The sequence below is a fragment of the Embiotoca jacksoni genome, unplaced genomic scaffold (genome assembly GCF_022577435.1).
Source record: "Embiotoca jacksoni isolate LCO1_2020_lvr unplaced genomic scaffold, fEmbJac1.0.p SCAF_2, whole genome shotgun sequence".
Taxonomy (NCBI): Eukaryota; Metazoa; Chordata; class Actinopteri; family Embiotocidae; genus Embiotoca; species Embiotoca jacksoni.
Window position 1 is genome coordinate 21247913 of NW_027185340.1, and position 3961 is coordinate 21251873.

A 3961-nucleotide genomic window follows, 5' to 3' on the forward strand; every position below is an offset into this window, starting at 1 on the left:
AAAACATTTTGAGAAATACATTCATTTGGTTTCTTGTGGAGAGTTAGATGTGATTATTGTCCACTTATCTGAACATACAGACCAGAAGCAGAGGAAAACTACCTGTCCAATTTTTTTGTCTTTGGTAGTCTAATTTTGGTATTTTGTCTTTTCATTTGCTTTTGTTTTAACTGATCTTATTTTAATGAGGTCAATTTTAATGTTAATTGTTGTGATTTATTAAATTGCTTCTGACTTTTGATTTGTTGTCAAGTGTGCACCTCTTTGTTAAAATGTTTTTTGTAGAATTTCCTGTAAAATAATGTTTGTCGTCACACAGTGACAAATAACTGCGTGGTGTGTTTCTGTGTGTAGGACAGCCACCCAGTGCAGCAGCCCATCTCTTTGAATGCAAATGGTGATGCAAGGCTGACTCCAACCTCAGAGAGGGATGCTGGGAAATACACCTGCCTGGTAGACATTAACCTGGACGGCAGGAAGTACACAGCAGCACGCAGCATCCAGCTGAATATTAGAAGTATGTACTTGTAGCGAACCTGCTTTAAAGTATCCCTCACAAAGTGCCAGCACCACATCTCCTCACCGTTACCTTTGTGATCTTAGAAGGACCCATCAAGCTGATTTCAACTCCCACATGCCTGCAGGATGTGAACTTTTGGTAAACTCCTCTGGCCCTTCTTTATCACCCTTTTACCTCATAAAAACCCAAACTTCTGCCACAAGTGACAGTATCCACACCCTTTTAGGTCTATAAAACCTGCCACTTTGGATACCACGTCCGGCCAGCCGAAAACCACAGGATACCCCCTTTTAATCCCTTTGGGTCAATACACCAACTCCAAAGTTGACGCACTCCAGACCCGATGACCACCAGTATTGACCATCTCGAAGATCCACGTCTCCCTGATGTGGTCAGATGTTACCAAAAACTCACAAACTATAAGAACAAATTATGGACTTGGTGATTCAGAACTACATATACTGCTGTCCTGTATGCTATGATTTTCTTCTACGAACAGTGTGGTGTTAATCAAAAGTTTAGGTGTTCCTAAAACTATATCCTGAGTCTAGAGATGTGAACATTGTTTAACCCAAAATCTCTACCTCTCTCTCTATTCCTCTATGTCTCTCACCCCTTTCTCTCACGATATAATAATATATCTCATAATACGTTGGTGAAGTGAAATAAGGGACTTCTTTTATACATAGTTTGAATCAAATCGTGATAAACGTGGGCCCTCATGACACCCCCTCCCCACCCTCTGAGACAGGGTATCGATAAGGTGAAATTCAACACCCCGATCCTTGTCCATCCTCTCCAGTTTAAAAGAGGGAGACTCGAGCTGATCAGTTAGTTCTTTCATAGTTTTTCGTTGCGATTCACTTAGATTTAGATTCCATTCAGTTTTCAGTTAATTTTCAGTTTCACTAAGTTTTGACTTAGTTATTTTTATATCTACCTTTTTGTTTAGCTTTTAGCGCACATAATAATCAAAGTCTCAGAGTACGTCAGCAACTTCGCTGATCACGTACTCAATTCAATATATTTTGACGAGCCTGTATCACCATCAGTAATTTTGTTAACGCTGCGAGCACGACCAGCTCTAAGCGTTCATCAGAGTTACAAGTAGTGACGATTAGTGAATCGCCGACCCAAGCCTCCACCTGCCGACGCCCAGGCTGACTGAGACGTCTCTGCCTGACGACCTCCACGGGACCTCAGGGCCAGCATCGTAGCCAGACGAACGGATTGGAAGCTGAGAACGGGAGGAAACCCCCGTTATCCAACTTCCATCTACCGGACCTCTGAGCGACACCTTCTGGACCCATCTCCGGCCCGTGGTCGAAATCATCACAAAGTAGGCTGGTTCATTTCTTCAGGGAGGCGAATTCTAAAATAGTATTATAGACTTAAATTTCACTCATTCAGGTCTTTATCTGTTCAGCCCGGTAGCAAATTCCCTCTTTCACTTCACCATCAGCAAACAGAAGTAATTTGTGCATTCTCATTCATATAAACACATCTGTCATTTAGTCATTTCTTGTGAGAAGTTATAAAAGAAATCCTTTTTAATTAGACCCAAATGTGTCATGGTGGTAGTTTTCTGAATATATCAAAGAATGTGAGTTCCGATACGAGAATTCCGATTCAGGTTATGATTAATTGATTTCATATTGATTTTGAATTAATAATAACGAGAGCAAGATTTAATCCTCATGAATTAAACTGACATAACGCTAGACATCTATGAATTCTCTTGTTGACCGATACAAGACTCTTCTGTGATCCGACCTCTAACAGATCAGTGCATCAACAGACTCATTGCTGCATCCTTGCAATCTCTGCAGAGCCATGGCAACAGAGTAACTTCCATACACTGATAACCTGGTGCTTATTTCTAAAATCTCTCTCCTTGCACAATTGGACTGCCCTAAATTCCAAAAATACCACCTAAATCACTGTCTGATTTCAGGTGACTTGCTTCTCATCTGCTTAATCTTACCACACAAAGTTTTACACTGTAATACTTTGCTTGCTTTGAATCACCTTCATTCCCCACTGCTGTGTTGTTTATTTTGAATTGTGTGTGTCATTGTGTATGTTTGCATTGTTGTTATGAGTTATTTTGTTGTTGTTTCTAGGAATAAATGTATAAATATATAAAGTTTGGTTGTCTCGTCTGCTATTGTTCACATTTCAGTTCCTACATTGTGTCGATTTCGTGCTTTTTCACAGTTAATTTTTTGCTCAAAAGTCATGTCTGCGACTGTACTTGACCAAGCATGAAGAACTTCACTGCAGTGTTATTACAATAACCATGAGGTGGAAAAACAGACAAAATGTGTTTTGTTTTAATTCTTTGTCATTGTTTTTGAAACTATGTGAGCATATTTTCCCTTCATGTACTTGGTAGAGAACAGTGAGATGCATTGAAACTGAACTGTGAGACAAGACAGTTGCTGCTTTAGTGTGCTTCTGTGTTGGTTTATGCCACAGTTCTGTTGGATCACTATCTAATATGGTCGTAGCATACTGGACAGATTTATTTCATAGTGAAGCATTGACTATTTTTGTCTCTCCCTCTTAGGTGTGTAAAGATCTTAACTGGAGTCCAACGTGGCCACTGGCCCAATGGAGTCAGTAAATGTTTAAGCCGGGCAAGCTGACGGCCACTCAAATTCTGCTTCACCTCTCTTTCAAAAGAGGACGGTTCTCTGGTGCTCTTTGATAAATTGATAAAGTGTTCTTTGCAACCCACCCATGTATGAACATGGTTTCTAGTCTCCATACTATGGTAAAGTTCTGTTATAAGGACTTTAGTGTGTTAAATGCCTGGAAATGACTTGTGATTTGGTGCTATTTGAATAGAACATAACTTTTCTGGTTAATCAGCATACATAGTAACACCACAAAGCACTTACTAAATAAAACCTGACAGTTAATGAAGTGCAATAAATATGACGAACACTATTTTAAACATAAATCAGAAATCATCTACAGATATAATGTTTGAATGCTAAAGTAGTGGTAACCTTATTTTGCAAGTTCTTTTTTTGTTTAGGATTGTGCATCGGTCAGTGCGTATGCTGGTATTGTGAACTCAAGCTAATTCTCCGTGTAACCACCAGAGGTCTCAGCATGACTATAAAATAAACCAGAAGAATGGGAAATAGCTACACTCAGACTGAGATTTATTAGTGCTGGAACTGATTCGTCTGACAGAACAGGGTGGGACACAGAACAGATTGTTAATAACAGTATAGTCATATGAATTATGTTTAAAAAAATAAGGTGCTGTGAATGCAAGATCTTTTGGTGGTGAAATCATATGAACAGGAGGCTCTGGGCTGCTCTCCTCCCAGCTATTACTCAACAAATTAGGACATCGGAAAGCTTTCAAAAGATCCCTGAAAAGGAAATTGCAACATGTGCTGAAGTCTGCACAGAAGAGGAAGTTGG